We start from the raw sequence: 27412 nt of genomic DNA, 5'->3' as shown, positions 1-27412 counted from the left end.
ATATTATTGCATCTATCAGGGGGTGCGGCAGATCTGAAAAGCAAACACTCTGCTCACGTAGGAGCTTGTGCACGGTTACCAAGGGAGGAAGGCTGCATACACAGTTTTTTCAAGTCTAAAACAATTAATGGAGGGGAGCAAGATAGTGCATAAAGATCTAAGCGAGCATGAATTAAACGGGTGCGATCATACCAGCACTAATCCACTGGATCCCATCAGAACTCCGAAGTTAAGCGTGCTTGGGCGAGAGTAGTAATAGGATGGGTGACCTCTTGGGAAGTCCTCGTGTTGCACCCCAATTTTATTAATATTTTATTTTGATTTGTATTTGGAAATTCCATTTGTTGTTTCTGGGAGATACTGGAAACAATGCGTCGGATACTCGGACCATTTGCGGCACGATCGTCATTACTGAATGGCCACGATGCAAGAACCGGGCTTTCGGCATTCGTCATGCATTGTGGGCCCCACGATAGTATTGCATCTATCCGGAGGTGCGGCAGATCTGAAAAGCAAACACTCCGCTCACGTAGGAGCTTGTGCACGGTTACCAAGGGAAGAAGGCTGCATACACATTTTTTTCAAATCTAAAACAATTAATGGAAGGGAGCAAGATAGGTCATAAAGATCTAAGCGAGCATGAATTAAATGGGTGCGATCATACCAGCACTAATGCACCGGATCCCATCAGAACTCCGAAGTTAAGTGTGCTTGGGCGAGAGTAGTATTAGGATGGGTGACCTCCTGGGAAGTCCTTGTGTTGCACCCCAATTTTATTAATATTTTATTTCGATATCGTATTTGCAAATTCCATTTGTCGTTTCGGCGAGACAAACTCAAACAACGCGCCGGATACTCGGACCATTTGCGGCACGATCGTCATTACTGAATGGGAACCGTGCAAAAACCGGGCTTTTGGCATTCGTCGTGCATTGTGGGCCCCGCGATAGTATTGCATCTATCCGGGGGTGCGGCAGATCTAAAAAGCAAACACTCTGCTCACGTAAGAGCTTGTGCACGGTTACCAAGGGAGGAAGGCTGCATACACAGTTTTTTCAAGTCTAAAACAATTAATGGAGGGGAGCAAGATAGTGCATAAAGATCTAAGCGAGCATGAATTAAACGGGTGTGATCATACCAGCACTAATGCACCGGATCCCATCAGAACTCCGAAGTTAAGCGTTCTTGGGCGAGAGTAGTACTAGGATGGGTGACCTCCTGGGAAGTCCTCGTGTTGCACCCCAATTTTATTAATATTTTATTTTGATTTGTATTTGCAAATTCCATTTGTAGTTTCTGGGAGACAACTGGAAACAATGCGTCGGATACTCGGACCATTTGCGGCACGATCGTCATTACTGAATGGCAACGATGCAAGAACCGGGCTTTCGGCATTCGTCATGCATTGTGGGCCCCGCGATAGTATTGCATCTATCCGGGGGTGCGGCAGATCTGAAATGCAAACACTCTGCTCACGTACGAGCTTGTGCACGGTTACCAAGAGAGGAAGGCTGCATACACAGTTTTTTCAAATCTAAAACAATTAATGGAGGGGAGCAAGATAGTGCATAAAGATCTAAGCGAGCATGAATTAAACGGGTGCGATCATACCAGCACTAATGCACAGGATCCCATCAGAACTCCGAAGTTAAGCGTTCTTGGGCGAGAGTAGTAGTAGGATGGGTGACCTCTTGGGAAGTCCTCGTGTTGCACCCCAATTTTATTAATATTTTATTTCGATATCGTATTTGCAAATTCCATTTGTCGTTTCGGCGAGACAAACGCAAACAACGTGCCGAATACTCGGACCATTTGCGGCACGATTGTCATTACTGAATGGGAACCGTGCAAAAACCGTGCTTTTGGCATTCATCGTGCATTGTGGGCCCCGCGATATTATTGCATCTATCAGGGGGTGCGGCAGATCTGAAAAACAAACACTCTGCTCACGTAGGAGCTTGTGCACGGTTACCAAGGGAGGAAGGCTGCATACACAGTTTTTTCAAGTCTAAAACAATTAATGGAGGGGAGCAAGATAGTGCATAAAGATCTAAGCGAGCATGAATTAAACGGGTGCGATCATACCAGCACTAATGCACCGGATCCCATCGGAACTCCGAAGTTAAGCGTGCTTGGGCGAGAGTAGTACTAGGATGGGTGACCTCCTGGGAAGTCCTTGTGTTGCACCCCAATTTTATTAATATTTTATTTTGATTTGTATTTGCAAATTGCATTTGTTGTTTCTGGGAGATACTGGAAACAATGCGTCGGATACTCGGACCATTTGCGGCACGATCGTCATTACTGAATGGCCACGATGCAAGAACCCGGCTTTCGGCATTCGTCATGCATTGTGGGCCCCACGATAGTATTGCATCTATCCGGAGGTGCGGCAGATCTGAAAAGCAAACACTCCGCTCACGTAGGAGCTTGTGCACGGTTACCAAGGGAAGAAGGCTGCATACACATTTTTTTCAAATCTAAAACAATTAATGGAAGGGAGCAAGATAGTTCATAAAGATCTAAGCGAGCATGAATTAAACGGGTGCGATCATACCAGCACTAATGCACCGGATCCCATCAGAACTCCGAAGTTAAGTGTGCTTGGGCGAGAGTAGTATTAGGATGGGTGACCTCCTGGGAAGTCCTTGTGTTGCAACCCAATTTTATTAATATTTTATTTCGATATCGTATTTGCAAATTCCATTTGTCGTTTCGGCGAGACAAACTCAAACAACGCGCCGGATACTCGGACCATTTGCGGCACGATCGTCATTACTGAATGGGAACCGTGCAAAAACCATGCTTTTGGCATTCGTCGTGCATTGTGGGCCCCGCGATAGTATTGCATCTATCCGGGGGTGCGGCAGATCTGAAAAGCAAAACACTCTGCTCACGTAGGAGCTTGTGCACGGTTACCAAGGGAGGAAGGCTGCATACACAGTTTTTTCAAGTCTAAAACAAATAATGGAGGGGAGCAAGATAGTGCATAAAGATCTAAGCGAGCATGAATTAAACGGGTGCGATCATACCAGCACTAATGCACCGGATCCCATCAGAACTCCGAAGTTAAGTGTGCATGGGCGAGAGTAGTACTAGGATGGGTGACCTCCTGGGAAGTCCTCGTGTTGCACCCCAATTTTATTAATATTTTATTTCGATATCGTATTTGCAAATTCCATTTGTCGTTTCGGCGAGACAAACGCAAACAACGCGCCGGATACTCGGACCATTTGCGGCACGATTGTCATTACTGAATGGGAACCGTGAAAAAACCGGGCTTTTGGCATTCGTCGTGCATTGTGGGCCCCGCGATAGTATTGCATTTATCCGGGGGTGCGGCAGATCTAAAAAGCAAACACTCTGCTCACGTAAGAGCTTGTGCACGGTTACCAAGGGAGGAAGGCTGCATACACAGTTTTTTCAAGTCTAAAACAATTAATGGAGGGGAGCAAGATAGTGCATAAAGATCTAAGCGAGTATGAATTAAACGGGTGCGATCATACCAGCACTAATGCAATGGATCCCATCAGAACTCCAAAGTTAATCGTCCATGGGCGAGAGTAGTACTAGGATGGGTGACCTCCTGGGAAGTCCTCGTGTTGCACCCCAATTTTATTAATATTTTATTTTGATTTGTATTTGCAAATTCCATTAGTTGTTTCTGGGAGACAACTGGAAACAATGCGTCGGATACTCGGACCATTTGCGGCACGATCGTCATTACTGAATGGCAACGATGCAAGAACCGGGCTTTCGGCATTCGTCATGCATTGTGGGCCCCGCGATAGTATTGCATCTATCCGGGGGTGCGGCAGATCTGAAATGCAAACACTCTGCTCACGTACGAGCTTGTGCACGGTTACCAAGGGAGGAAGGCTGCATACACAGTTTTTTCAAATCTAAAACAATTAATGGAGGGGAGCAAGATAGTGCATAAAGATCTAAGCGAGCATGAATTAAACGGGTGCGATCATACCAGCACTAATGCACAGGATCCCATTAGAACTCCGAAGTTAAGCGTGCTTGGGCGAGAGTAGTACTAGGATGGGTGACCTCCTGGGAAGTCCTCGTGTTGCACCCCAATTTTATTAATATTTTATTTTGATTTGTATTTGCAAATTCCATTTGTTGTTTCTGGGAGATACTGGAAACAATGCGTCGGATACTCGGACCATTTGCGGCACGATCGTCATTACTGAATGGCCACGATGCAAGAACCGGGCTTTCGGCATTCATCATGCATTGTGGGCCCCACGATAGTATTGCATCTATCCGGAGGTGCGGCAGATCTGAAAAGCAAACACTCCGCTCACGTAGGAGCTTGTGCACGGTTACCAAGGGAAGAAGGCTGCATACACATTTTTTTCAAATCTAAAACAATTAATGGAAGGGAGCAAGATAGTTCATAAAGATCTAAGCGAGCATGAATTAAACGGGTGCGATCATACCAGCACAAATGCACCGGATCCCATCAGAACTCCGAAGTTAAGTGTGCTTGGGCGAGAGTAGTACTAGGATGGGTGACCTCCGGGGAAGTCCTCGTGTTGCACCCCAATTTTATTAATATTTTATTTCGATATCGTATTTGCAAATTCCATTTGTCGTTTCGGTGAGACAAACGCAAACAACGTGCCGGATACTCGGACCATTTGCGGCACGATTGTCATCACTGAATGGGAACCGTGCAAAAACCGGGCTTTTGGCATTCGTCGTGCATTGTGGGCCCCGCGATAGTATTGCATCTATCCGGGGGTGCGGCAGATCTGAAATGCAAACACTCTGCACACGTACGAGCTTGTGCACGGTTACCAAGGGAGGAAGGCTGCATACACAGTTTTTTCAAATCTAAAACAATTAATGGAGGGGAGCAAGTTAGTGCATAAAGATCTAAGCGAGCATGAATTAAACGGGTGCGATCATACCAGCACTAATGCACAGGATCCCATCAGAACTCCGAAGTTAAGCGTGCTTGGGCGAGACTATTACTAGGATGGGTGACCTCCTGGGAAGTCCTCGTGTTGCACCCCAATTTTATTAATATTTTATTTCGATATCGTATTTGCAAATTCCATTTGTCGTTTCGGCGAGACAAACGCAAACAACGTGCCGGATTCTCGGACCATTTGCGGCACGATTGTCATTACTGAATGGGAACCGTGCAAAAACCGGGCTTTTGGCATTCATCGTGCATTGTGGGCCCCGCGATATTATTGCATCTATCAGGGGGTGCGGCAGATCTGAAAAGCAAACACTCTACTCACGTAGGAGCTTGTGCACGGTTACCCAGGGAGGAAGGCTGCATACACAGTTTTTTCAAGTCTAAAACAATTAATGGAGGGGAGCAAGATAGTGCATAAAGATCTAAGCGAGCGTGAATTAAACGGGTGTGATCATACCAGCACTAATGCACCGGATCCCATCAGAACTCCGAAGTTAAGTGTGCATGGGCGGGAGTAGTCCTAGGATGGGTGACCTCCTGGGAAGTCCTCGTGTTGCACCCCAATTTTATTAATATTTTATTTCGATATCGTATTTGCAAATTCCATTTGTCGTTTCGGCGAGACAAACGCAAACAACGCGCCGGATACTCGGACCATTTGCGGCACGATTGTCATTACTGAATGGGAACCGTGAAAAAACCGGGCTTTTGGCATTCGTCGTGCATTGTGGGCCCCGCGATAGTATTGCATCTATCCGGGGGTGCGGCAGATCTAAAAAGCAATCACTCTGCTCACGTAAGAGCTTGTGCACGGTTACCAAGGGAGGAAGGCTGCATACACAGTTTTTTCAAGTCTAAAACAATTAATGGAGGGGAGCAAGATAGTGCATAAAGATCTAAGCGAGCATGAATTAAACGGGTGCGATCATACCAGCACTAATGCATCGGATCCCATCAGAACTCCGAAGTTAAGCGTGCTTGGGCGAGAGTAGTACTAGGATGGGTGACCTCCTGGGAAGTCCTTGTGTTGCACCCCAATTTTATTAATATTTTATTTTGATTTGTATTTGCAAATTCCATTTGTTGTTTCTGGGAGACAACTGGAAACAATGCGTCGGATACTCGGACCATTTGCGGCACGATCGTCATTACTGAATGGCAACGATGCAAGAACCGGGCTTTCGGCATTCGTCATGCATTGTGGGCCCCGCGATAGTATTGCATCTATCCGGGGGTGCGGCAGATCTGAAATGCAAACACTCTGCTCACGTAGGAGTTTGTGCACGGTTACCAAGGGAGGAAGGCTGCATACACAGTTTTTTCAAATCTAAAACAATTAATGGAGGGGAGCAAGATAGTGCATGAAGATCTAAGCGAGCATGAATTAAACGGGTGCGATCGTACCAGCACTAATGCATCGGATCCCATCAGAACTCCGAAGTTAAGCGTGCTTGGGCGAGAGTAGTACTAGGATGGGTGACCTCCTGGGAAGTCCTCGTGTTGCACCCCAATTTTATTAATATTTTATTTTGATTTGTATTTGCAAATTCCATTTGTTGTTTCTGGGAGACAACTGGAAACAATGCGTCGGACACTCGGACCATTTGCGGCACGATCGTCATTACTGAATGGCAACGATGCAAGAACCGGGCTTTCGGCATTCGTCATGCATTGTGGGCCCCGCGATAGTATTGCATCTATCCGGGGGTGCGGCAGATCTGAAATGCAAACACTCTGCTCACGTACGAGCTTGTGCACGGTTACCAAGGGAGGAAGGCTGCATACACAGTTTTTTCAAATCTAAAACAATTAATGGAGGGGAGCAAGATAGTGCATAAAGATCTAAGCGAGCATGAATTAAACGGGTGCGATCATACCAGCACTAATGCACAGGATCCCATCAGAACTCCGAAGTTAAGCGTGCTTGGGCGAGAGTAGTACTAGGATGTGTGACCTCCTGGGAAGTCCTCGTGTTGCACCCCAATTTTATTAATATTTTATTTCGATATCGTATTTGCAAATTCCATTTGTCGTTTCGGCGAGACAAACGCAAACAACGTGCCGGATACTCGGACCATTTGCGGCACGATTGTCATTACTGAATGGGAACCGTGCAAAAACCGGGCTTTTGGCATTCATCGTGCATTGTGGGCCCCGCGATATTATTGCATCTATCAGGGGGTGCGGCAGATCTGAAAAGCAAACACTCTGCTCACGTAGGAGCTTGTGCACGGTTACCAAGGGAGGAAGGCTGCATACACAGTTTTTTCAAGTCTAAAACAATTAATGGAGGGGAGCAAGATAGTGCATAAAGATCTAACCGAGCATGAATTAAACGGGTGCGATCATACCAGCACTAATGCACCGGATCCCATCAGAACTCCGAAGTTAAGCGTGCTTGGGCGAGAGTAGTACTAGGACGGGTGACCTCCTGGGAAGTCCTCGTGTTGCACCCCAATTTTATTAATATTTTATTTTGATTTGTATTTGCAAATTCCATTTGTTGTTTCTGGGAGATACTGGAAACAATGCGTCGGATACTCGGACCATTTGCGGCACGATCGTCATTACTGAATGGCCACGATGCAAGAACCGGGCTTTCGGCATTCGTCATGCATTGTGGGCCCCACGATAGTATTGCATTTATCCGGAGGTGCGGCAGATCTGAAAAGCAAACACTCCGCTCACGTAGGAGCTTGTGCACGGTTACCAAGGGAAGAAGGCTGCATACACATTTTTTTCAAATCTAAAACAATTAATGGAAGGGAGCAAGATAGTTCATAAAGATCTAAGCGAGCATGAATTAAACGGGTGCGATCATACCAGCACTAATGCACCGGATCCCATCAGAACTCCGAAGTTAAGTGTGCTTTGGCGAGAGTAGTATTAGGATGGGTGACCTCCTGGGAAGTCCTTGTCTTGCACCCCAATTTTATTAATATTTTATTTCGATATCGTATTTGCAAATTACATTTGTCGTTTCGGCGAGACAAACTCAAACAACGCGCCGGATACTCGGACCATTTGCGGCACGATCGTCATTACTGAATGGGAACCGTGCAAAAACCAGGCTTTTGGCATTCATCGTGCATTGTGGGCCCCGCGATAGTATTGCATCTATCCGGGGGTGCGGCAGATCTGAAAAGCAAACACTCTGCTCACGTAGGAGCTTGTGCACGGTTACCAAGGGAGGAAGGCTGCATACACAGTTTTTTCACGTCTAGAACAATTAATGGAGGGGAGCAAGATAGTGCATAAAGATCTAAGCGAGCATGAATTAAACGGGTGCGATCCTACCAGCACTAATGCACCGGATCCCATCGGATCAGAACTCCGAAGTTAAGTGTACATGGGCGGGAGTAGTACTAGGATGGGTGACCTCTTGGGAAGTCTCGTGTTGCACCCCAATTTTATTAATATTTTATTTCGATATCGTATTTGCAAATTCCATTTGTCGTTTCGGCGAGACAAACGCAAACAACGCGCCGGATACTCGGACCATTTGCGGCACGATCGTCATTACTGAATGGGAACCGTGCAAAAACCGGGCTTTTGGCATTCGTCGTGCATTGTGGGCCCCGCGATAGTATTGCATCTATCAGGGGGTGCGGCAGATCTGAAAAGCAAACACTCCGCTCACGTAGGAGCTTGTGCACGGTTACCAAGGGAGGAAGGCTGCATACACAGTTTTTTCAAATCTAAAACAATTAATGGAGGGGAGCAAGATAGTGCATAAAGATCTAAGCGAGCATGAATTAAACGGGTGCGATCATACCAGCACAAATGCACCGGATCCCATCAGAACTCCGAAGTTAAGTGTGCTTGGGCGAGAGTAGTACTAGGATGGGTGACCTCCGGGGAAGTCCTCATGTTGCACCCCAATTTTATTAATATTTTATTTCGATATCGTATTTGCAAATTCCATTTGTCGTTTCGGTGAGACAAACGCAAACAACGTGCCGGATACTCGGACCATTTGCGGCACGATTGTCATTACTGAATGGGAACCGTGCAAAAACCGGGCTTTTGGCATTCGTCGTGCATTGTGGGCCCCGCGATAGTATTGCATCTATCAGGGGGTGCGGCAGATCTGAAAAGCAAACACTCCGCTCACGTAGGAGCTTGTGCACGGTTACCAAGGGAGGAAGGCTGCATACACAGTTTTTTCAAATCTAAAACAATTAATGGAGGGGAGCAAGATAGTGCATAAAGATCTAAGCGAGCATGAATTAAACGGGTGCGATCATACCAGCACTAATGCACCGGATCCCATCAGAACTCCGAAGTTAAGTGTGCATGGGCGGGAGTAGTCCTAGGATGGGTGACCTCCTGGGAAGTCCTCGTGTTGCACCCCAATTTTATTAATATTTTATTTCGATATCGTATTTGCAAATTCCATTTGTCGTTTCGGCGAGACAAACGCAAACAACGCGCCGGATACTCGGACCATTTGCGGCACGATTGTCATTACTGAATGGGAACCGTGAAAAAACCGGGCTTTTGGCATTCGTCGTGCATTGTGGGCGCCGCGATAGTTTTGCATCTATCCGGGGGTGCGGCAGATCTAAAAAGCAAACACTCTGCTCACATAAGAGCTTGTGCACGGTTACCAAGGGAGGAAGGCTGCATACACAGTTTTTTTCAAGTCTAAAACAAATAATGGAGGGGAGCAAGATAGTGCATAAAGATCTAAGCGAGCATGAATTAAACGGGTGCGATCATACCAGCATTAATGCACCGGATCCCATCAGAACTCCGAAGTTAAGCGTGCTTGGGCGAGAGTAGTACTAGGATGGGTGACCTCCTGGGAAGTCCTCGTGTTGCACCCCAATTTTATTAATATTTTATTTTGATTTGTATTTGCAAATTCCATTTGTTGTTTCTGGGAGACAACTGGAAACAATGCGTCGGATACTCGGACCATTTGCGGCACGATCGTCATTACTGAATGGCAACGATGCAAGAACCGGGCTTTCGGCATTCGTCATGCATTGTGGGCCCCGCGATAGTATTGCATCTATCCGGGGGTGCGGCAGATCTGAAAAGCAAACACTCTGCTCACGTAGGAGCTTGTGCACGGTTACCAAGGGAGGAAGGCTGCATACACAGTTTTTTCAAGTCTAAAACAATTAATGGAGGGGAGCAAGATAGTGCATAAAGATCTAAGCGAGCATGAATTAAACGGGTGCGATCATACCAGCACTAATGCACCGGATCCCATCAGAACTCCGAAGTTAAGTGTGCATGGGCGGGAGTAGTCCTAGGATGGGTGACCTCCTGGGAAGTCCTCGTGTTGCACCCCAATTTTATTAATATTTTATTTCGATATGGTATTTGCAAATTCCATTAATCGTTTCGGCGAGACAAACGCAAACAACGCGCCGGATACTCGGACCATTTGCGGCACGATTGTCATTACTGAATGGGAACGGTGAAAAAACCGGGCTTTTGGCATTCGTCGTGCATTGTGGGCCCCGCGATAGTTTTGCTTCTATCCGGGGGTGCGGCAGATCTAAAAAGCAAACACTCTGCTCACATAAGAGCTTGTGCACGGTTACCAAGGGAGGAAGGCTGCATACACAGTTTTTTTCAAGTCTAAAACAATTAATGGAGGGGAGCAAGATAGTGCATAAAGATCTAAGCGAGCATGAATTAAACGGGTGCGATCATACCAGCACTAATGCACCGGATCCCATCCGAACTCCAAAGTTAAGCGTGCTTGGGCGAGGGTAGTACTAGGATGGGTGACCTCCTGGGAAGTCCTCGTGTTGCACCCCAATTTTATTAATATTTTATTTTGATTTGTATTTGCAAATTCCATTTGTTGTTTCTGGGAGACAACTGGAAACAATGCGTCGGATACTCGGACCATTTGCGGCACGATCGTCATTACTGAATGGCAACGATGCAAGAACCGGGCTTTCGGCATTCGTCATGCATTGTGGGCCCCGCGATAGTATTGCATCTATCCGGGGGTGCGGCAGATCTGAAATACAAACACTTTGCTCACGTAGGAGCTTGTGCACGGTTACCAAGGGAGGAAGGCTGCATACACAGTTTTTTCAAATCTAAAACAATTAATGGAGGGGAGCAAGATAGTGCATAAAGATCTAAGCGAGCATGAATTAAACGGGTGCGATCATACCAGCACTAATGCACCGGATCCCATCAGAACTCCGAAGTTAAGCGTGCTTGGGCGAGAGTAGTACTAGGATGGGTGACCTCCTGGGAAGTCCTCGTGTTGCACCCCAATTTTATTAATATTTTATTTTGATTTGTATTTGCAAATTCCATTTGTTGTTTCTGGGAGACAACTGGAAACAATGCGTCGGATACTCGGACCATTTGCGGCACGATCGTCATTACTGAATGGCAACGATGCAAGAACCGGGCTTTCGGCATTCGTCATGCATTGTGGGCCCCGCGATAGTATTGCATCTATCCGGGGGTGCGGCAGATCTGAAATGCAAACACTCTGCTCACGTAGGAGCTTGTGCACGGTTACCAAGGGAGGAAGGCTGCATACACAGTTTTTTCAAATCTAAAACAATTAATGGAGGGGAGCAAGATAGTGCATAAAGATCTAAGCGAGCATGAATTAAACGGGTGCGATCATACCAGCACTAATGCACAGGATCCCATCAGAACTCCGAAGTTAAGCGTGCTTGGGCGAGAGTAGTACTAGGATGGGTGACCTCCTGGGAAGTCCTCGTGTTGCACCCCAATTTTATTAATATTTTATTTCGATATCGTATTTGCAAATTCCATTTGTCGTTTCGGCGAGACAAACGCAAACAACGTGCCGGATACTCGGACCATTTGCGGCACGATTGTCATTACTGAATGGGAACCGTGCAAAAACCGGGCTTTTGGCATTCATCGTGCATTGTGGGCCCCGCGATATTATTGCATCTATCAGGGGGTGCGGCAGATCTGAAAAGCAAACACTCTGCTCACGTAGGAGCTTGTGCACGGTTACCAAGGGAGGAAGGCTGCATACACAGTTTTTTCAAGTCTAAAACAATTAATGGAGGGGAGCAAGATAGTGCATAAAGATCTAAGCGAGCATGAATTAAACGGGTGCGATCATACCAGCACTAATGCACTGGATCCCATCAGAACTCCGAAGTTAAGCGTGCTTGGGCGAGAGTAGTAATAGGATGGGTGACCTCTTGGGAAGTCCTCGTGTTGCACCCCAATTTTATTAATATTTTATTTTGATTTGTATTTGGAAATTCCATTTGTTGTTTCTGGGAGATACTGGAAACAATGCGTCGGATACTCGGACCATTTGCGGCACGATCGTCATTACTGAATGGCCACGATGCAAGAACCGGGCTTTCGGCATTCGTCATGCATTGTGGGCCCCACGATAGTATTGCATCTATCCGGAGGTGCGGCAGATCTGAAAAGCAAACACTCCGCTCACGTAGGAGCTTGTGCACGGTTACCAAGGGAAGAAGGCTGCATACACATTTTTTTCAAATCAAAAACAATTAATGGAAGGGAGCAAGATAGGTCATAAAGATCTAAGCGAGCATGAATTAAATGGGTGCGATCATACCAGCACTAATGCACCGGATCCCATCAGAACTCCGAAGTTAAGTGTGCTTGGGCGAGAGTAGTATTAGGATGGGTGACCTCCTGGGAAGTCCTTGTGTTGCACCCCAATTTTATTAATATTTTATTTCGATATCGTATTTGCAAATTCCATTTGTCGTTTCGGCGAGACAAACTCAAACAACGCGCCGGATACTCGGACCATTTGCGGCACGATCGTCATTACTGAATGGGAACCGTGCAAAAACCGGGCTTTTGGCATTCGTCGTGCATTGTGGGCCCCGCGATAGTATTGCATCTATCCGGGGGTGCGGCAGATCTAAAAAGCAAACACTCTGCTCACGTAAGAGCTTGTGCACGGTTACCAAGGGAGGAAGGCTGCATACACAGTTTTTTCAAGTCTAAAACAATTAATGGAGGGGAGCAAGATAGTGCATAAAGATCTAAGCGAGCATGAATTAAACGGGTGTGATCATACCAGCACTAATGCACCGGATCCCATCAGAACTCCGAAGTTAAGCGTTCTTGGGCGAGAGTAGTACTAGGATGGGTGACCTCCTGGGAAGTCCTCGTGTTGCACCCCAATTTTATTAATATTTTATTTTGATTTGTATTTGCAAATTCCATTTGTAGTTTCTGGGAGACAACTGGAAACAATGCGTCGGATACTCGGACCATTTGCGGCACGATCGTCATTACTGAATGGCAACGATGCAAGAACCGGGCTTTCGGCATTCGTCATGCATTGTGGGCCCCGCGATAGTATTGCATCTATCCGGGGGTGCGGCAGATCTGAAATGCAAACACTCTGCTCACGTACGAGCTTGTGCACGGTTACCAAGAGAGGAAGGCTGCATACACAGTTTTTTCAAATCTAAAACAATTAATGGAGGGGAGCAAGATAGTGCATAAAGATCTAAGCGAGCATGAATTAAACGGGTGCGATCATACCAGCACTAATGCACAGGATCCCATCAGAACTCCGAAGTTAAGCGTTCTTGGGCGAGAGTAGTAGTAGGATGGGTGACCTCTTGGGAAGTCCTCGTGTTGCACCCCAATTTTATTAATATTTTATTTCGATATCGTATTTGCAAATTCCATTTGTCGTTTCGGCGAGACAAACGCAAACAACGTGCCGAATACTCGGACCATTTGCGGCACGATTGTCATTACTGAATGGGAACCGTGCAAAAACCGTGCTTTTGGCATTCATCGTGCATTGTGGGCCCCGCGATATTATTGCATCTATCAGGGGGTGCGGCAGATCTGAAAAACAAACACTCTGCTCACGTAGGAGCTTGTGCACGGTTACCAAGGGAGGAAGGCTGCATACACAGTTTTTTCAAGTCTAAAACAATTAATGGAGGGGAGCAAGATAGTGCATAAAGATCTAAGCGAGCATGAATTAAACGGGTGCGATCATACCAGCACTAATGCACCGGATCCCATCGGAACTCCGAAGTTAAGCGTGCTTGGGCGAGAGTAGTACTAGGATGGGTGACCTCCTGGGAAGTCCTTGTGTTGCACCCCAATTTTATTAATATTTTATTTTGATTTGTATTTGCAAATTGCATTTGTTGTTTCTGGGAGATACTGGAAACAATGCGTCGGATACTCGGACCATTTGCGGCACGATCGTCATTACTGAATGGCCACGATGCAAGAACCCGGCTTTCGGCATTCGTCATGCATTGTGGGCCCCACGATAGTATTGCATCTATCCGGAGGTGCGGCAGATCTGAAAAGCAAACACTCCGCTCACGTAGGAGCTTGTGCACGGTTACCAAGGGAAGAAGGCTGCATACACATTTTTTTCAAATCTAAAACAATTAATGGAAGGGAGCAAGATAGTTCATAAAGATCTAAGCGAGCATGAATTAAACGGGTGCGATCATACCAGCACTAATGCACCGGATCCCATCAGAACTCCGAAGTTAAGTGTGCTTGGGCGAGAGTAGTATTAGGATGGGTGACCTCCTGGGAAGTCCTTGTGTTGCAACCCAATTTTATTAATATTTTATTTCGATATCGTATTTGCAAATTCCATTTGTCGTTTCGGCGAGACAAACTCAAACAACGCGCCGGATACTCGGACCATTTGCGGCACGATCGTCATTACTGAATGGGAACCGTGCAAAAACCATGCTTTTGGCATTCGTCGTGCATTGTGGGCCCCGCGATAGTATTGCATCTATCCGGGGGTGCGGCAGATCTGAAAAGCAAAACACTCTGCTCACGTAGGAGCTTGTGCACGGTTACCAAGGGAGGAAGGCTGCATACACAGTTTTTTCAAGTCTAAAACAAATAATGGAGGGGAGCAAGATAGTGCATAAAGATCTAAGCGAGCATGAATTAAACGGGTGCGATCATACCAGCACTAATGCACCGGATCCCATCAGAACTCCGAAGTTAAGTGTGCATGGGCGAGAGTAGTACTAGGATGGGTGACCTCCTGGGAAGTCCTCGTGTTGCACCCCAATTTTATTAATATTTTATTTCGATATCGTATTTGCAAATTCCATTTGTCGTTTCGGCGAGACAAACGCAAACAACGCGCCGGATACTCGGACCATTTGCGGCACGATTGTCATTACTGAATGGGAACCGTGAAAAAACCGGGCTTTTGGCATTCGTCGTGCATTGTGGGCCCCGCGATAGTATTGCATTTATCCGGGGGTGCGGCAGATCTAAAAAGCAAACACTCTGCTCACGTAAGAGCTTGTGCACGGTTACCAAGGGAGGAAGGCTGCATACACAGTTTTTTCAAGTCTAAAACAATTAATGGAGGGGAGCAAGATAGTGCATAAAGATCTAAGCGAGTATGAATTAAACGGGTGCGATCATACCAGCACTAATGCAATGGATCCCATCAGAACTCCAAAGTTAATCGTCCATGGGCGAGAGTAGTACTAGGATGGGTGACCTCCTGGGAAGTCCTCGTGTTGCACCCCAATTTTATTAATATTTTATTTTGATTTGTATTTGCAAATTCCATTAGTTGTTTCTGGGAGACAACTGGAAACAATGCGTCGGATACTCGGACCATTTGCGGCACGATCGTCATTACTGAATGGCAACGATGCAAGAACCGGGCTTTCGGCATTCGTCATGCATTGTGGGCCCCGCGATAGTATTGCATCTATCCGGGGGTGCGGCAGATCTGAAATGCAAACACTCTGCTCACGTACGAGCTTGTGCACGGTTACCAAGGGAGGAAGGCTGCATACACAGTTTTTTCAAATCTAAAACAATTAATGGAGGGGAGCAAGATAGTGCATAAAGATCTAAGCGAGCATGAATTAAACGGGTGCGATCATACCAGCACTAATGCACAGGATCCCATTAGAACTCCGAAGTTAAGCGTGCTTGGGCGAGAGTAGTACTAGGATGGGTGACCTCCTGGGAAGTCCTCGTGTTGCACCCCAATTTTATTAATATTTTATTTTGATTTGTATTTGCAAATTCCATTTGTTGTTTCTGGGAGATACTGGAAACAATGCGTCGGATACTCGGACCATTTGCGGCACGATCGTCATTACTGAATGGCCACGATGCAAGAACCGGGCTTTCGGCATTCATCATGCATTGTGGGCCCCACGATAGTATTGCATCTATCCGGAGGTGCGGCAGATCTGAAAAGCAAACACTCCGCTCACGTAGGAGCTTGTGCACGGTTACCAAGGGAAGAAGGCTGCATACACATTTTTTTCAAATCTAAAACAATTAATGGAAGGGAGCAAGATAGTTCATAAAGATCTAAGCGAGCATGAATTAAACGGGTGCGATCATACCAGCACAAATGCACCGGATCCCATCAGAACTCCGAAGTTAAGTGTGCTTGGGCGAGAGTAGTACTAGGATGGGTGACCTCCGGGGAAGTCCTCGTGTTGCACCCCAATTTTATTAATATTTTATTTCGATATCGTATTTGCAAATTCCATTTGTCGTTTCGGTGAGACAAACGCAAACAACGTGCCGGATACTCGGACCATTTGCGGCACGATTGTCATCACTGAATGGGAACCGTGCAAAAACCGGGCTTTTGGCATTCGTCGTGCATTGTGGGCCCCGCGATAGTATTGCATCTATCCGGGGGTGCGGCAGATCTGAAATGCAAACACTCTGCACACGTACGAGCTTGTGCACGGTTACCAAGGGAGGAAGGCTGCATACACAGTTTTTTCAAATCTAAAACAATTAATGGAGGGGAGCAAGTTAGTGCATAAAGATCTAAGCGAGCATGAATTAAACGGGTGCGATCATACCAGCACTAATGCACAGGATCCCATCAGAACTCCGAAGTTAAGCGTGCTTGGGCGAGACTATTACTAGGATGGGTGACCTCCTGGGAAGTCCTCGTGTTGCACCCCAATTTTATTAATATTTTATTTCGATATCGTATTTGCAAATTCCATTTGTCGTTTCGGCGAGACAAACGCAAACAACGTGCCGGATTCTCGGACCATTTGCGGCACGATTGTCATTACTGAATGGGAACCGTGCAAAAACCGGGCTTTTGGCATTCATCGTGCATTGTGGGCCCCGCGATATTATTGCATCTATCAGGGGGTGCGGCAGATCTGAAAAGCAAACACTCTACTCACGTAGGAGCTTGTGCACGGTTACCCAGGGAGGAAGGCTGCATACACAGTTTTTTCAAGTCTAAAACAATTAATGGAGGGGAGCAAGATAGTGCATAAAGATCTAAGCGAGCGTGAATTAAACGGGTGTGATCATACCAGCACTAATGCACCGGATCCCATCAGAACTCCGAAGTTAAGTGTGCATGGGCGGGAGTAGTCCTAGGATGGGTGACCTCCTGGGAAGTCCTCGTGTTGCACCCCAATTTTATTAATATTTTATTTCGATATCGTATTTGCAAATTCCATTTGTCGTTTCGGCGAGACAAACGCAAACAACGCGCCGGATACTCGGACCATTTGCGGCACGATTGTCATTACTGAATGGGAACCGTGAAAAAACCGGGCTTTTGGCATTCGTCGTGCATTGTGGGCCCCGCGATAGTATTGCATCTATCCGGGGGTGCGGCAGATCTAAAAAGCAATCACTCTGCTCACGTAAGAGCTTGTGCACGGTTACCAAGGGAGGAAGGCTGCATACACAGTTTTTTCAAGTCTAAAACAATTAATGGAGGGGAGCAAGATAGTGCATAAAGATCTAAGCGAGCATGAATTAAACGGGTGCGATCATACCAGCACTAATGCATCGGATCCCATCAGAACTCCGAAGTTAAGCGTGCTTGGGCGAGAGTAGTACTAGGATGGGTGACCTCCTGGGAAGTCCTTGTGTTGCACCCCAATTTTATTAATATTTTATTTTGATTTGTATTTGCAAATTCCATTTGTTGTTTCTGGGAGACAACTGGAAACAATGCGTCGGATACTCGGACCATTTGCGGCACGATCGTCATTACTGAATGGCAACGATGCAAGAACCGGGCTTTCGGCATTCGTCATGCATTGTGGGCCCCGCGATAGTATTGCATCTATCCGGGGGTGCGGCAGATCTGAAATGCAAACACTCTGCTCACGTAGGAGTTTGTGCACGGTTACCAAGGGAGGAAGGCTGCATACACAGTTTTTTCAAATCTAAAACAATTAATGGAGGGGAGCAAGATAGTGCATGAAGATCTAAGCGAGCATGAATTAAACGGGTGCGATCGTACCAGCACTAATGCATCGGATCCCATCAGAACTCCGAAGTTAAGCGTGCTTGGGCGAGAGTAGTACTAGGATGGGTGACCTCCTGGGAAGTCCTCGTGTTGCACCCCAATTTTATTAATATTTTATTTTGATTTGTATTTGCAAATTCCATTTGTTGTTTCTGGGAGACAACTGGAAACAATGCGTCGGACACTCGGACCATTTGCGGCACGATCGTCATTACTGAATGGCAACGATGCAAGAACCGGGCTTTCGGCATTCGTCATGCATTGTGGGCCCCGCGATAGTATTGCATCTATCCGGGGGTGCGGCAGATCTGAAATGCAAACACTCTGCTCACGTACGAGCTTGTGCACGGTTACCAAGGGAGGAAGGCTGCATACACAGTTTTTTCAAATCTAAAACAATTAATGGAGGGGAGCAAGATAGTGCATAAAGATCTAAGCGAGCATGAATTAAACGGGTGCGATCATACCAGCACTAATGCACAGGATCCCATCAGAACTCCGAAGTTAAGCGTGCTTGGGCGAGAGTAGTACTAGGATGTGTGACCTCCTGGGAAGTCCTCGTGTTGCACCCCAATTTTATTAATATTTTATTTCGATATCGTATTTGCAAATTCCATTTGTCGTTTCGGCGAGACAAACGCAAACAACGTGCCGGATACTCGGACCATTTGCGGCACGATTGTCATTACTGAATGGGAACCGTGCAAAAACCGGGCTTTTGGCATTCATCGTGCATTGTGGGCCCCGCGATATTATTGCATCTATCAGGGGGTGCGGCAGATCTGAAAAGCAAACACTCTGCTCACGTACGAGCTTGTGCACGGTTACCAAGGGAGGAAGGCTGCATACACAGTTTTTTCAAGTCTAAAACAATTAATGGAGGGGAGCAAGATAGTGCATAAAGATCTAAGCGAGCATGAATTAAACGGGTTCGATCATACCAGCACTAATGCACCGGATCCCATCAGAACTCCGAAGTTAAGCGTGCTTGGGCGAGAGTAGTACTAGGATGGGTGACCTCCTGGGAAGTCCTCGTGTTGCACCCCAATTTTATTAATATTTTATTTTGATTTGTATTTGCAAATTCCATTTGTTGTTTCTGGGAGATACTGGAAACAATGCGTCGGATACTCGGACCATTTGCGGCACGATCGTCATTACTGAATGGCCACGATGCAAGAACCGGGCTTTCGGCATTCGTCATGCATTGTGGGCCCCACGATAGTATTGCATCTATCCGGAGGTGCGGCAGATCTGAAAAGCAAACACTCCGCTCACGTACGAGCTTGTGCACGGTTACCAAGGGAAGAAGGCTGCATACACATTTTTTTCAAATCTAAAACAATTAATGGAAGGGAGCAAGATAGTTCATAAAGATCTAAGCGAGCATGAATTAAACGGGTGCGATCATACCAGCACTAATGCACCGGATCCCATCAGAACTCCGAAGTTAAGTGTGCTTGGGCGAGAGTAGTATTAGGATGGGTGACCTCCTGGGAAGTCCTTGTGTTGCACCCTAATTTTATTAATATTTTATTTCGATATCGTATTTGCAAATTCCATTTATCGTTTCGGCGAGACAAACTCAAACAACGCGCCGGATACTCGGACCATTTGCGGCACGATCGTCATTACTGAATGGGAACCGTGCAAAAACCAGGCTTTTGGCATTCGTCGTGCATTGTGGGCCCCGCGATAGTATTGCATCTATCCGGGGGTGCGGCAGATCTGAAAAGCAAAACACTCTGCTCACGTAGGAGCTTGTGCACGGTTACCAAGGGAGAAAGGCTGCATACACAGTTTTTTCAAGTCTAAAACAATTAATGGAGGGGAGCAAGATAGTGCATAAAGATCTAAGCGAGCATGAATTAAACGGGTGCGATCATACCAGCACTAATGCACCGGATCCCATCAAAACTCTGAAGTTAAGTGTGCATGGGCGAGAGTAGTACTAGGATAGGTGACCTCCTGGGAAGTCCTCGTGTTGCACCCCAATTTTATTAATATTTTATTTCGATATCGTATTTGCAAATTCCATTTGTCGTTTCGGCGAGACAAACGCAAACAACACGCCGGATACTCGGACCATTTGCGGCACGATTGTCATTACTGAATGGGAACCGTGAAAAAACCGGGCTTTTGGCATTCGTCGTGCATTGTGGGCCCCGCGATAGTATTGCATCTATCCGGGGGTGCGGCAGATCTGAAAAGCAAACACTCTGCTCACGTAAGAGCTTGTGCACGGTTACCAAGGGAGGAAGGCTGCATACACTGTTTATTCAAGTCTAAAACAATTAATGGAGGGAAGCAAGATAGTGCATAAAGATCTAAGCGAGCATGAATTAAACGGGTGCGATCATACCAGCACTAATGCATCGGATCCCATCAGAACTCCGAAGTTAAGCGTGCTTGGGCGAGAGTAGTACTAGGATGGGTGACCTCCTGGGAAGTCCTCGTGTTGCACCCCAATTTTATTAATATTTTATTTTGATTTGTATTTGCAAATTCCATTTGTTGTTTCTGGGAGACAACTGGAAACAATGCGTCGGATACTCGGACCATTTGCGGCACGATCGTCATTACTGAATGGCAACGATGCAAGAACCGGGCTTTCGGCATTCGTCATGCATTGTGGGCCCCGCGATAGTATTGCATCTATCCGGAGGTGCGGCAGATTTGAAATGCAAACACTCTGCTCACGTACGAGCTTGTGCACGGTTACCAAGGGAGGAAGGCTGCATACATAGTTTTTTCAAATCTAAAACAATTAATGGAGGGGAGCAAGATAGTGCATAAAGATCTAAGCGAGCATGAATTAAACGGGTGCGATCATACCAGCACTAATGCACAGGATCCCATCAGAACTCCGAAGTTAAGCGTGCTTGGGCGAGACTATTACTAGGATGGTTGACCTCCTGGGAAGTCCTCGTGTTGCACCCCAATTTTATTAATATTTTATTTCGATATCGTATTTGCAAATTCCATTTGTCGTTTCGGCGAGACAAACGCAAACAACGTGCCGGATACTCGGACCATTTGCGGCACGATTGTCATTACTGAATGGGAACCGTGCAAAAACCGGGCTTTTGGCATTCATCGTGCATTGTGGGCCCCGCGATATTATTGCATCTATCAGGGGGTGCGGCAGATCTGAAAAGCAAACACTCTGCTCACGTAGGAGCTTGTGCACGGTTACCAAGGGAGGAAGGCTGCATACACAGTTTTTTCAAGTCTAAAACAATTAATGGAGGGGAGCAAGATAGTGCATAAAGATCTAACCGAGCATGAATTAAACGGGTGCGATCATACCAGCACTAATGCACCGGATCCCATCAGAACTCCGAAGTTAAGCGTGCTTGGGCGAGAGTAGTACTAGGACGGGTGACCTCCTGGGAAGTCCTCGTGTTGCACCCCAATTTTATTAATATTTTATTTTGATTTGTATTTGCAAATTCCATTTGTTGTTTCTGGGAGATACTGGAAACAATGCGTCGGATACTCGGACCATTTGCGGCACGATCGTCATTACTGAATGGCCACGATGCAAGAACCGGGCTTTCGGCATTCGTCATGCATTGTGGGCCCCACGATAGTATTGCATTTATCCGGAGGTGCGGCAGATCTGAAAAGCAAACACTCCGCTCACGTAGGAGCTTGTGCACGGTTACCAAGGGAAGAAGGCTGCATACACATTTTTTTCAAATCTAAAACAATTAATGGAAGGGAGCAAGATAGTTCATAAAGATCTAAGCGAGCATGAATTAAACGGGTGCGATCATACCAGCACTAATGCACCGGATCCCATCAGAACTCCGAAGTTAAGTGTGCTTTGGCGAGAGTAGTATTAGGATGGGTGACCTCCTGGGAAGTCCTTGTCTTGCACCCCAATTTTATTAATATTTTATTTCGATATCGTATTTGCAAATTACATTTGTCGTTTCGGCGAGACAAACTCAAACAACGCGCCGGATACTCGGACCATTTGCGGCACGATCGTCATTACTGAATGGGAACCGTGCAAAAACCAGGCTTTTGGCATTCATCGTGCATTGTGGGCCCCGCGATAGTATTGCATCTATCCGGGGGTGCGGCAGATCTGAAAAGCAAACACTCTGCTCACGTAGGAGCTTGTGCACGGTTACCAAGGGAGGAAGGCTGCATACACAGTTTTTTCACGTCTAGAACAATTAATGGAGGGGAGCAAGATAGTGCATAAAGATCTAAGCGAGCATGAATTAAACGGGTGCGATCCTACCAGCACTAATGCACCGGATCCCATCGGATCAGAACTCCGAAGTTAAGTGTACATGGGCGGGAGTAGTACTAGGATGGGTGACCTCTTGGGAAGTCTCGTGTTGCACCCCAATTTTATTAATATTTTATTTCGATATCGTATTTGCAAATTCCATTTGTCGTTTCGGCGAGACAAACGCAAACAACGCGCCGGATACTCGGACCATTTGCGGCACGATCGTCATTACTGAATGGGAACCGTGCAAAAACCGGGCTTTTGGCATTCGTCGTGCATTGTGGGCCCCGCGATAGTATTGCATCTATCAGGGGGTGCGGCAGATCTGAAAAGCAAACACTCCGCTCACGTAGGAGCTTGTGCACGGTTACCAAGGGAGGAAGGCTGCATACACAGTTTTTTCAAATCTAAAACAATTAATGGAGGGGAGCAAGATAGTGCATAAAGATCTAAGCGAGCATGAATTAAACGGGTGCGATCATACCAGCACAAATGCACCGGATCCCATCAGAACTCCGAAGTTAAGTGTGCTTGGGCGAGAGTAGTACTAGGATGGGTGACCTCCGGGGAAGTCCTCATGTTGCACCCCAATTTTATTAATATTTTATTTCGATATCGTATTTGCAAATTCCATTTGTCGTTTCGGTGAGACAAACGCAAACAACGTGCCGGATACTCGGACCATTTGCGGCACGATTGTCATTACTGAATGGGAACCGTGCAAAAACCGGGCTTTTGGCATTCGTCGTGCATTGTGGGCCCCGCGATAGTATTGCATCTATCAGGGGGTGCGGCAGATCTGAAAAGCAAACACTCCGCTCACGTAGGAGCTTGTGCACGGTTACCAAGGGAGGAAGGCTGCATACACAGTTTTTTCAAATCTAAAACAATTAATGGAGGGGAGCAAGATAGTGCATAAAGATCTAAGCGAGCATGAATTAAACGGGTGCGATCATACCAGCACTAATGCACCGGATCCCATCAGAACTCCGAAGTTAAGTGTGCATGGGCGGGAGTAGTCCTAGGATGGGTGACCTCCTGGGAAGTCCTCGTGTTGCACCCCAATTTTATTAATATTTTATTTCGATATCGTATTTGCAAATTCCATTTGTCGTTTCGGCGAGACAAACGCAAACAACGCGCCGGATACTCGGACCATTTGCGGCACGATTGTCATTACTGAATGGGAACCGTGAAAAAACCGGGCTTTTGGCATTCGTCGTGCATTGTGGGCGCCGCGATAGTTTTGCATCTATCCGGGGGTGCGGCAGATCTAAAAAGCAAACACTCTGCTCACATAAGAGCTTGTGCACGGTTACCAAGGGAGGAAGGCTGCATACACAGTTTTTTTCAAGTCTAAAACAAATAATGGAGGGGAGCAAGATAGTGCATAAAGATCTAAGCGAGCATGAATTAAACGGGTGCGATCATACCAGCATTAATGCACCGGATCCCATCAGAACTCCGAAGTTAAGCGTGCTTGGGCGAGAGTAGTACTAGGATGGGTGACCTCCTGGGAAGTCCTCGTGTTGCACCCCAATTTTATTAATATTTTATTTTGATTTGTATTTGCAAATTCCATTTGTTGTTTCTGGGAGACAACTGGAAACAATGCGTCGGATACTCGGACCATTTGCGGCACGATCGTCATTACTGAATGGCAACGATGCAAGAACCGGGCTTTCGGCATTCGTCATGCATTGTGGGCCCCGCGATAGTATTGCATCTATCCGGGGGTGCGGCAGATCTGAAAAGCAAACACTCTGCTCACGTAGGAGCTTGTGCACGGTTACCAAGGGAGGAAGGCTGCATACACAGTTTTTTCAAGTCTAAAACAATTAATGGAGGGGAGCAAGATAGTGCATAAAGATCTAAGCGAGCATGAATTAAACGGGTGCGATCATACCAGCACTAATGCACCGGATCCCATCAGAACTCCGAAGTTAAGTGTGCATGGGCGGGAGTAGTCCTAGGATGGGTGACCTCCTGGGAAGTCCTCGTGTTGCACCCCAATTTTATTAATATTTTATTTCGATATGGTATTTGCAAATTCCATTAATCGTTTCGGCGAGACAAACGCAAACAACGCGCCGGATACTCGGACCATTTGCGGCACGATTGTCATTACTGAATGGGAACGGTGAAAAAACCGGGCTTTTGGCATTCGTCGTGCATTGTGGGCCCCGCGATAGTTTTGCTTCTATCCGGGGGTGCGGCAGATCTAAAAAGCAAACACTCTGCTCACATAAGAGCTTGTGCACGGTTACCAAGGGAGGAAGGCTGCATACACAGTTTTTTTCAAGTCTAAAACAATTAATGGAGGGGAGCAAGATAGTGCATAAAGATCTAAGCGAGCATGAATTAAACGGGTGCGATCATACCAGCACTAATGCACCGGATCCCATCCGAACTCCAAAGTTAAGCGTGCTTGGGCGAGGGTAGTACTAGGATGGGTGACCTCCTGGGAAGTCCTCGTGTTGCACCCCAATTTTATTAATATTTTATTTTGATTTGTATTTGCAAATTCCATTTGTTGTTTCTGGGAGACAACTGGAAACAATGCGTCGGATACTCGGACCATTTGCGGCACGATCGTCATTACTGAATGGCAACGATGCAAGAACCGGGCTTTCGGCATTCGTCATGCATTGTGGGCCCCGCGATAGTATTGCATCTATCCGGGGGTGCGGCAGATCTGAAATACAAACACTTTGCTCACGTAGGAGCTTGTGCACGGTTACCAAGGGAGGAAGGCTGCATACACAGTTTTTTCAAATCTAAAACAATTAATGGAGGGGAGCAAGATAGTGCATAAAGATCTAAGCGAGCATGAATTAAACGGGTGCGATCATACCAGCACTAATGCACCGGATCCCATCAGAACTCCGAAGTTAAGCGTGCTTGGGCGAGAGTAGTACTAGGATGGGTGACCTCCTGGGAAGTCCTCGTGTTGCACCCCAATTTTATTAATATTTTATTTTGATTTGTATTTGCAAATTCCATTTGTTGTTTCTGGGAGACAACTGGAAACAATGCGTCGGATACTCGGACCATTTGCGGCACGATCGTCATTACTGAATGGCAACGATGCAAGAACCGGGCTTTCGGCATTCGTCATGCATTGTGGGCCCCGCGATAGTATTGCATCTATCCGGGGGTGCGGCAGATCTGAAATGCAAACACTCTGCTCACGTAGGAGCTTGTGCACGGTTACCAAGGGAGGAAGGCTGCATACACAGTTTTTTCAAATCTAAAACAATTAATGGAGGGGAGCAAGATAGTGCATAAAGATCTAAGCGAGCATGAATTAAACGGGTGCGATCATACCAGCACTAATGCACAGGATCCCATCAGAACTCCGAAGTTAAGCGTGCTTGGGCGAGAGTAGTACTAGGATGGGTGACCTCCTGGGAAGTCCTCGTGTTGCACCCCAATTTTATTAATATTTTATTTCGATATCGTATTTGCAAATTCCATTTGTCGTTTCGGCGAGACAAACGCAAACAACGTGCCGGATACTCGGACCATTTGCGGCACGATTGTCATTACTGAATGGGAACCGTGCAAAAACCGGGCTTTTGGCATTCATCGTGCATTGTGGGCCCCGCGATATTATTGCATCTATCAGGGGGTGCGGCAGATCTGAAAAGCAAACACTCTGCTCACGTAGGAGCTTGTGCACGGTTACCAAGGGAGGAAGGCTGCATACACAGTTTTTTCAAGTCTAAAACAATTAATGGAGGGGAGCAAGATAGTGCATAAAGATCTAAGCGAGCATGAATTTAACGGGTGCGATCATACCAGCACTAATGCACTGGATCCCATCAGAACTCCGAAGTTAAGCGTGCTTGGGCGAGAGTAGTAATAGGATGGGTGACCTCTTGGGAAGTCCTCGTGTTGCACCCCAATTTTATTAATATTTTATTTTGATTTGTATTTGGAAATTCCATTTGTTGTTTCTGGGAGATACTGGAAACAATGCGTCGGATACTCGGACCATTTGCGGCACGATCGTCATTACTGAATGGCCACGATGCAAGAACCGGGCTTTCGGCATTCGTCATGCATTGTGGGCCCCACGATAGTATTGCATCTATCCGGAGGTGCGGCAGATCTGAAAAGCAAACACTCCGCTCACGTAGGAGCTTGTGCACGGTTACCAAGGGAAGAAGGCTGCATACACATTTTTTTCAAATCTAAAACAATTAATGGAAGGGAGCAAGATAGGTCATAAAGATCTAAGCGAGCATGAATTAAATGGGTGCGATCATACCAGCACTAATGCACCGGATCCCATCAGAACTCCGAAGTTAAGTGTGCTTGGGCGAGAGTAGTATTAGGATGGGTGACCTCCTGGGAAGTCCTTGTGTTGCACCCCAATTTTATTAATATTTTATTTCGATATCGTATTTGCAAATTCCATTTGTCGTTTCGGCGAGACAAACTCAAACAACGCGCCGGATACTCGGACCATTTGCGGCACGATCGTCATTACTGAATGGGAACCGTGCAAAAACCGGGCTTTTGGCATTCGTCGTGCATTGTGGGCCCCGCGATAGTATTGCTTCTATCCGGGGGTGCGGCAGATCTAAAAAGCAAACACTCTGCTCACATAAGAGCTTGTGCACGGTTACCAAGGGAGGAAGGCTGCATACACAGTTTTTTTCAAGTCTAAAACAATTAATGGAGGGGAGCAAGATAGTGCATAAAGATCTAAGCGAGCATGAATTAAACGGGTGCGATCATACCAGCACTAATGCACCGGATCCCATCCGAACTCCAAAGTTAAGCGTGCTTGGGCGAGGGTAGTACTAGGATGGGTGACCTCCTGGGAAGTCCTCGTGTTGCACCCCAATTTTATTAATATTTTATTTTGATTTGTATTTGCAAATTCCATTTGTTGTTTCTGGGAGACAACTGGAAACAATGCGTCGGATACTCGGACCATTTGCGGCACGATCGTCATTAC

At 46.5% G+C, this 27412-nt stretch overlaps 53 non-coding genes and 5 pseudogenes across 53 annotated transcripts; all 58 read left to right on the top strand.

Moving 5' to 3' along the window:
• Nucleotides 1-178: 178 nt before the first annotated feature.
• On the top strand, nt 179-297 carry LOC148795048 (5S ribosomal RNA). Its single transcript, XR_016075332.1, has one exon. It is a non-coding gene; the product is annotated as a 5S ribosomal RNA (ribosomal RNA).
• A 353-nt stretch (nt 298-650) lies between these two features.
• On the top strand, nt 651-769 carry LOC148795047 (5S ribosomal RNA). Its single transcript, XR_016073389.1, has one exon. It is a non-coding gene; the product is annotated as a 5S ribosomal RNA (ribosomal RNA).
• Nucleotides 770-1124: 355 nt separating this feature from the next.
• On the top strand, nt 1125-1243 carry LOC148795046 (5S ribosomal RNA). The gene has a single exon (XR_016072898.1). It is a non-coding gene; the product is annotated as a 5S ribosomal RNA (ribosomal RNA).
• A 354-nt stretch (nt 1244-1597) lies between these two features.
• On the top strand, nt 1598-1716 carry LOC148795045 (5S ribosomal RNA). Its single transcript, XR_016069798.1, has one exon. It is a non-coding gene; the product is annotated as a 5S ribosomal RNA (ribosomal RNA).
• A 355-nt stretch (nt 1717-2071) lies between these two features.
• Nucleotides 2072-2190, top strand: LOC148795044 (5S ribosomal RNA). The gene has a single exon (XR_016071876.1). It is a non-coding gene; the product is annotated as a 5S ribosomal RNA (ribosomal RNA).
• Nucleotides 2191-2543: 353 nt separating this feature from the next.
• On the top strand, nt 2544-2662 carry LOC148795043 (5S ribosomal RNA). Its single transcript, XR_016075567.1, has one exon. It is a non-coding gene; the product is annotated as a 5S ribosomal RNA (ribosomal RNA).
• Nucleotides 2663-3018: 356 nt separating this feature from the next.
• On the top strand, nt 3019-3137 carry LOC148795042 (5S ribosomal RNA). The gene has a single exon (XR_016071569.1). It is a non-coding gene; the product is annotated as a 5S ribosomal RNA (ribosomal RNA).
• Nucleotides 3138-3492: 355 nt separating this feature from the next.
• Nucleotides 3493-3611, top strand: LOC148795041 (5S ribosomal RNA). Its single transcript, XR_016070684.1, has one exon. It is a non-coding gene; the product is annotated as a 5S ribosomal RNA (ribosomal RNA).
• Nucleotides 3612-3965: 354 nt separating this feature from the next.
• Nucleotides 3966-4084, top strand: LOC148795040 (5S ribosomal RNA). Its single transcript, XR_016073226.1, has one exon. It is a non-coding gene; the product is annotated as a 5S ribosomal RNA (ribosomal RNA).
• A 353-nt stretch (nt 4085-4437) lies between these two features.
• LOC148795039 (5S ribosomal RNA) lies at nt 4438-4556 on the top strand. Its single transcript, XR_016070931.1, has one exon. It is a non-coding gene; the product is annotated as a 5S ribosomal RNA (ribosomal RNA).
• Nucleotides 4557-4911: 355 nt separating this feature from the next.
• Nucleotides 4912-5030, top strand: LOC148795038 (5S ribosomal RNA). The gene has a single exon (XR_016069724.1). It is a non-coding gene; the product is annotated as a 5S ribosomal RNA (ribosomal RNA).
• Nucleotides 5031-5385: 355 nt separating this feature from the next.
• Nucleotides 5386-5504, top strand: LOC148795037 (5S ribosomal RNA). The gene has a single exon (XR_016075029.1). It is a non-coding gene; the product is annotated as a 5S ribosomal RNA (ribosomal RNA).
• Nucleotides 5505-5859: 355 nt separating this feature from the next.
• LOC148795036 (5S ribosomal RNA) lies at nt 5860-5978 on the top strand. Its single transcript, XR_016072837.1, has one exon. It is a non-coding gene; the product is annotated as a 5S ribosomal RNA (ribosomal RNA).
• A 354-nt stretch (nt 5979-6332) lies between these two features.
• Nucleotides 6333-6451, top strand: LOC148795035 (5S ribosomal RNA). Its single transcript, XR_016074416.1, has one exon. It is a non-coding gene; the product is annotated as a 5S ribosomal RNA (ribosomal RNA).
• Nucleotides 6452-6805: 354 nt separating this feature from the next.
• LOC148795034 (5S ribosomal RNA) lies at nt 6806-6924 on the top strand. Its single transcript, XR_016069338.1, has one exon. It is a non-coding gene; the product is annotated as a 5S ribosomal RNA (ribosomal RNA).
• A 355-nt stretch (nt 6925-7279) lies between these two features.
• LOC148795033 (5S ribosomal RNA) lies at nt 7280-7398 on the top strand. The gene has a single exon (XR_016071481.1). It is a non-coding gene; the product is annotated as a 5S ribosomal RNA (ribosomal RNA).
• Nucleotides 7399-7751: 353 nt separating this feature from the next.
• On the top strand, nt 7752-7870 carry LOC148795032 (5S ribosomal RNA; annotated as a pseudogene).
• Nucleotides 7871-8225: 355 nt separating this feature from the next.
• LOC148795031 (5S ribosomal RNA) lies at nt 8226-8348 on the top strand (annotated as a pseudogene).
• A 355-nt stretch (nt 8349-8703) lies between these two features.
• Nucleotides 8704-8822, top strand: LOC148795030 (5S ribosomal RNA). The gene has a single exon (XR_016073688.1). It is a non-coding gene; the product is annotated as a 5S ribosomal RNA (ribosomal RNA).
• Nucleotides 8823-9177: 355 nt separating this feature from the next.
• On the top strand, nt 9178-9296 carry LOC148795029 (5S ribosomal RNA). The gene has a single exon (XR_016073744.1). It is a non-coding gene; the product is annotated as a 5S ribosomal RNA (ribosomal RNA).
• A 356-nt stretch (nt 9297-9652) lies between these two features.
• LOC148795028 (5S ribosomal RNA) lies at nt 9653-9771 on the top strand. The gene has a single exon (XR_016070347.1). It is a non-coding gene; the product is annotated as a 5S ribosomal RNA (ribosomal RNA).
• A 354-nt stretch (nt 9772-10125) lies between these two features.
• On the top strand, nt 10126-10244 carry LOC148795027 (5S ribosomal RNA). The gene has a single exon (XR_016073743.1). It is a non-coding gene; the product is annotated as a 5S ribosomal RNA (ribosomal RNA).
• Nucleotides 10245-10600: 356 nt separating this feature from the next.
• On the top strand, nt 10601-10719 carry LOC148795026 (5S ribosomal RNA). Its single transcript, XR_016069667.1, has one exon. It is a non-coding gene; the product is annotated as a 5S ribosomal RNA (ribosomal RNA).
• A 354-nt stretch (nt 10720-11073) lies between these two features.
• On the top strand, nt 11074-11192 carry LOC148795025 (5S ribosomal RNA). Its single transcript, XR_016071634.1, has one exon. It is a non-coding gene; the product is annotated as a 5S ribosomal RNA (ribosomal RNA).
• Nucleotides 11193-11546: 354 nt separating this feature from the next.
• Nucleotides 11547-11665, top strand: LOC148795024 (5S ribosomal RNA). Its single transcript, XR_016072714.1, has one exon. It is a non-coding gene; the product is annotated as a 5S ribosomal RNA (ribosomal RNA).
• Nucleotides 11666-12020: 355 nt separating this feature from the next.
• Nucleotides 12021-12139, top strand: LOC148795023 (5S ribosomal RNA). Its single transcript, XR_016074922.1, has one exon. It is a non-coding gene; the product is annotated as a 5S ribosomal RNA (ribosomal RNA).
• Nucleotides 12140-12492: 353 nt separating this feature from the next.
• LOC148795022 (5S ribosomal RNA) lies at nt 12493-12611 on the top strand. Its single transcript, XR_016073388.1, has one exon. It is a non-coding gene; the product is annotated as a 5S ribosomal RNA (ribosomal RNA).
• A 355-nt stretch (nt 12612-12966) lies between these two features.
• LOC148795021 (5S ribosomal RNA) lies at nt 12967-13085 on the top strand. The gene has a single exon (XR_016072897.1). It is a non-coding gene; the product is annotated as a 5S ribosomal RNA (ribosomal RNA).
• A 354-nt stretch (nt 13086-13439) lies between these two features.
• LOC148795020 (5S ribosomal RNA) lies at nt 13440-13558 on the top strand. Its single transcript, XR_016069797.1, has one exon. It is a non-coding gene; the product is annotated as a 5S ribosomal RNA (ribosomal RNA).
• Nucleotides 13559-13913: 355 nt separating this feature from the next.
• LOC148795019 (5S ribosomal RNA) lies at nt 13914-14032 on the top strand. The gene has a single exon (XR_016071875.1). It is a non-coding gene; the product is annotated as a 5S ribosomal RNA (ribosomal RNA).
• A 353-nt stretch (nt 14033-14385) lies between these two features.
• LOC148795018 (5S ribosomal RNA) lies at nt 14386-14504 on the top strand. Its single transcript, XR_016075566.1, has one exon. It is a non-coding gene; the product is annotated as a 5S ribosomal RNA (ribosomal RNA).
• A 356-nt stretch (nt 14505-14860) lies between these two features.
• LOC148795017 (5S ribosomal RNA) lies at nt 14861-14979 on the top strand. The gene has a single exon (XR_016071568.1). It is a non-coding gene; the product is annotated as a 5S ribosomal RNA (ribosomal RNA).
• A 355-nt stretch (nt 14980-15334) lies between these two features.
• Nucleotides 15335-15453, top strand: LOC148795016 (5S ribosomal RNA). The gene has a single exon (XR_016070683.1). It is a non-coding gene; the product is annotated as a 5S ribosomal RNA (ribosomal RNA).
• A 354-nt stretch (nt 15454-15807) lies between these two features.
• On the top strand, nt 15808-15926 carry LOC148795015 (5S ribosomal RNA). Its single transcript, XR_016073225.1, has one exon. It is a non-coding gene; the product is annotated as a 5S ribosomal RNA (ribosomal RNA).
• A 353-nt stretch (nt 15927-16279) lies between these two features.
• Nucleotides 16280-16398, top strand: LOC148795014 (5S ribosomal RNA). The gene has a single exon (XR_016070930.1). It is a non-coding gene; the product is annotated as a 5S ribosomal RNA (ribosomal RNA).
• Nucleotides 16399-16753: 355 nt separating this feature from the next.
• Nucleotides 16754-16872, top strand: LOC148795013 (5S ribosomal RNA). The gene has a single exon (XR_016069723.1). It is a non-coding gene; the product is annotated as a 5S ribosomal RNA (ribosomal RNA).
• A 355-nt stretch (nt 16873-17227) lies between these two features.
• On the top strand, nt 17228-17346 carry LOC148795012 (5S ribosomal RNA). The gene has a single exon (XR_016075028.1). It is a non-coding gene; the product is annotated as a 5S ribosomal RNA (ribosomal RNA).
• Nucleotides 17347-17701: 355 nt separating this feature from the next.
• On the top strand, nt 17702-17820 carry LOC148795011 (5S ribosomal RNA). Its single transcript, XR_016072836.1, has one exon. It is a non-coding gene; the product is annotated as a 5S ribosomal RNA (ribosomal RNA).
• Nucleotides 17821-18174: 354 nt separating this feature from the next.
• LOC148795010 (5S ribosomal RNA) lies at nt 18175-18293 on the top strand. Its single transcript, XR_016074414.1, has one exon. It is a non-coding gene; the product is annotated as a 5S ribosomal RNA (ribosomal RNA).
• Nucleotides 18294-18647: 354 nt separating this feature from the next.
• On the top strand, nt 18648-18766 carry LOC148795009 (5S ribosomal RNA). Its single transcript, XR_016069337.1, has one exon. It is a non-coding gene; the product is annotated as a 5S ribosomal RNA (ribosomal RNA).
• A 355-nt stretch (nt 18767-19121) lies between these two features.
• LOC148795008 (5S ribosomal RNA) lies at nt 19122-19240 on the top strand. The gene has a single exon (XR_016073457.1). It is a non-coding gene; the product is annotated as a 5S ribosomal RNA (ribosomal RNA).
• Nucleotides 19241-19593: 353 nt separating this feature from the next.
• LOC148795007 (5S ribosomal RNA) lies at nt 19594-19712 on the top strand. Its single transcript, XR_016073472.1, has one exon. It is a non-coding gene; the product is annotated as a 5S ribosomal RNA (ribosomal RNA).
• Nucleotides 19713-20068: 356 nt separating this feature from the next.
• Nucleotides 20069-20187, top strand: LOC148795006 (5S ribosomal RNA; annotated as a pseudogene).
• Nucleotides 20188-20542: 355 nt separating this feature from the next.
• On the top strand, nt 20543-20661 carry LOC148795005 (5S ribosomal RNA). Its single transcript, XR_016071860.1, has one exon. It is a non-coding gene; the product is annotated as a 5S ribosomal RNA (ribosomal RNA).
• Nucleotides 20662-21015: 354 nt separating this feature from the next.
• Nucleotides 21016-21134, top strand: LOC148795004 (5S ribosomal RNA). The gene has a single exon (XR_016070703.1). It is a non-coding gene; the product is annotated as a 5S ribosomal RNA (ribosomal RNA).
• A 355-nt stretch (nt 21135-21489) lies between these two features.
• On the top strand, nt 21490-21608 carry LOC148795003 (5S ribosomal RNA). Its single transcript, XR_016071480.1, has one exon. It is a non-coding gene; the product is annotated as a 5S ribosomal RNA (ribosomal RNA).
• Nucleotides 21609-21961: 353 nt separating this feature from the next.
• Nucleotides 21962-22080, top strand: LOC148795002 (5S ribosomal RNA; annotated as a pseudogene).
• Nucleotides 22081-22435: 355 nt separating this feature from the next.
• LOC148795001 (5S ribosomal RNA) lies at nt 22436-22558 on the top strand (annotated as a pseudogene).
• A 355-nt stretch (nt 22559-22913) lies between these two features.
• Nucleotides 22914-23032, top strand: LOC148795000 (5S ribosomal RNA). The gene has a single exon (XR_016073687.1). It is a non-coding gene; the product is annotated as a 5S ribosomal RNA (ribosomal RNA).
• Nucleotides 23033-23387: 355 nt separating this feature from the next.
• Nucleotides 23388-23506, top strand: LOC148794999 (5S ribosomal RNA). Its single transcript, XR_016073742.1, has one exon. It is a non-coding gene; the product is annotated as a 5S ribosomal RNA (ribosomal RNA).
• A 356-nt stretch (nt 23507-23862) lies between these two features.
• LOC148794998 (5S ribosomal RNA) lies at nt 23863-23981 on the top strand. Its single transcript, XR_016070335.1, has one exon. It is a non-coding gene; the product is annotated as a 5S ribosomal RNA (ribosomal RNA).
• A 354-nt stretch (nt 23982-24335) lies between these two features.
• Nucleotides 24336-24454, top strand: LOC148794997 (5S ribosomal RNA). Its single transcript, XR_016073741.1, has one exon. It is a non-coding gene; the product is annotated as a 5S ribosomal RNA (ribosomal RNA).
• A 356-nt stretch (nt 24455-24810) lies between these two features.
• On the top strand, nt 24811-24929 carry LOC148794996 (5S ribosomal RNA). The gene has a single exon (XR_016069656.1). It is a non-coding gene; the product is annotated as a 5S ribosomal RNA (ribosomal RNA).
• Nucleotides 24930-25283: 354 nt separating this feature from the next.
• On the top strand, nt 25284-25402 carry LOC148794995 (5S ribosomal RNA). Its single transcript, XR_016071623.1, has one exon. It is a non-coding gene; the product is annotated as a 5S ribosomal RNA (ribosomal RNA).
• Nucleotides 25403-25756: 354 nt separating this feature from the next.
• Nucleotides 25757-25875, top strand: LOC148794994 (5S ribosomal RNA). Its single transcript, XR_016072713.1, has one exon. It is a non-coding gene; the product is annotated as a 5S ribosomal RNA (ribosomal RNA).
• A 355-nt stretch (nt 25876-26230) lies between these two features.
• Nucleotides 26231-26349, top strand: LOC148794993 (5S ribosomal RNA). The gene has a single exon (XR_016074921.1). It is a non-coding gene; the product is annotated as a 5S ribosomal RNA (ribosomal RNA).
• A 353-nt stretch (nt 26350-26702) lies between these two features.
• Nucleotides 26703-26821, top strand: LOC148794992 (5S ribosomal RNA). The gene has a single exon (XR_016073387.1). It is a non-coding gene; the product is annotated as a 5S ribosomal RNA (ribosomal RNA).
• Nucleotides 26822-27177: 356 nt separating this feature from the next.
• Nucleotides 27178-27296, top strand: LOC148794991 (5S ribosomal RNA). Its single transcript, XR_016069645.1, has one exon. It is a non-coding gene; the product is annotated as a 5S ribosomal RNA (ribosomal RNA).
• Nucleotides 27297-27412: the final 116 nt, after the last annotated feature.

Source organism: Nelumbo nucifera, chromosome 4 (genome assembly GCF_055504915.1).
Source record: "Nelumbo nucifera cultivar China Antique chromosome 4, China Antique-T2T, whole genome shotgun sequence".
Lineage (NCBI taxonomy): Eukaryota > Viridiplantae > Streptophyta > Magnoliopsida > Proteales > Nelumbonaceae > Nelumbo > Nelumbo nucifera.
This window is presented reverse-complemented; position numbering and strand designations above follow the sequence as displayed.